The sequence below is a fragment of the Brachycentrus maculatus genome, unplaced genomic scaffold (assembly GCF_059751285.1).
Source record: "Brachycentrus maculatus isolate JH-2025_06_01 unplaced genomic scaffold, ASM5975128v1 h1tg000042l, whole genome shotgun sequence".
Taxonomy (NCBI): domain Eukaryota; kingdom Metazoa; phylum Arthropoda; class Insecta; order Trichoptera; family Brachycentridae; genus Brachycentrus; species Brachycentrus maculatus.
The window spans coordinates 1454006-1455362 of NW_028280796.1; positions in this window are offsets into that span (position 1 = coordinate 1454006).

Genomic DNA, 1357 nt, shown 5'->3' on the forward strand with positions numbered 1-1357 from the left:
ACAAAACAGTAATATTACGTATATATTCCGCAGATAATAGAGTGACAGAATCCATTTTTAAAGACCGCTTTGACAACAGAATCGCGGTATGTTAGCGGAGACACTAGAAATTTGTGTAATGGCGACTCGTGACACTTTTTATATAATTCAGAAAGATTGTTGTGAAGTAAAACCTAAATAACATTCGTATCTTTTATCATACTTTTGTCAGTTTTAAATATTCTTATATTATGAAAGAGGATTAAATCTGTGTTTGTTTTATCTGATTTAATGAACTTTAAATACTTGAATCTTTAAACGTATCTTTAAATACTTGAAAATAAGATACAAATTATATCACTGATAATAAATATTTCATCACTCATATAAATAATATGGATATATTTTTTTAATTCAACTTAATAACGACTCCTTAAAAAAAATGAATGACGAAATCTTTTAAGATTTTTTTAAAGAAAGCATAACGTAATTCGGTTTACGAATTCGATGTATTTTTGTATTTTAAGCTATTTCGCGTATAATGTATTTGACAAAGTATAATGTATTGTAAAAGCAACTTATCGGCCATATCTCTGATATGAACAATAATCAACATAATCCTGATGATAAAAAGGTTCATCCGATAAAATCCGGTTGGGAATAAGAACCAATAAAAAAGTGGTTAAAAGCAATGTAACACTTTCCTATCATTCATCGTTCACTTTTACATTTTTTTTGTATAAATGTGAAACCGTAACAATATCATTTTAATTTACATTTGACCTGATGATCAATGATTATTCCGGAACCCGTACTCACGAAGTAGTGGTTTTTTCTTAAAAGCAGTATCAGTAACAAAGTGAACACTGAATGATAAGGAGAGTGTTATATTACCATAATAATATACAATTTATCGGTAGTGTAAAGGCAGACAAGGTATTTCTGTCTCAGACCAAATTTTACAGGAGAGCAAAATCAAACTTGTGAAATTAAATAACTCATTTGTTTTATGTATGTACATATCTTATTAAAACTAAATAAGTATTGCAACTACAGCGCTATCCTTTTGCCAGATTATGGAATATGCTATTTTAGACATTTTGTGGAACAAACTTAATAAACAAAAAAATTGACAGATAAACCCCTTTGCCATTACACTGCCGATATGAAAATAAGGTTGTTTTCTGTTATAAAGTTAACAAAATATGCATATTTTTTTATAAAGTTTTTGCGCGTTGCTACTCTCTGCCACTGCCGCCCACTACCATAAAATAAAGAATCGGGTCTATAGTTCACGCATCCGTATAATAATAGAAGTCCACTGGCATGGGACATTTTTTGGCATCGTCTCGACGCCCGCTCGGCCGCTAGTGCCGCA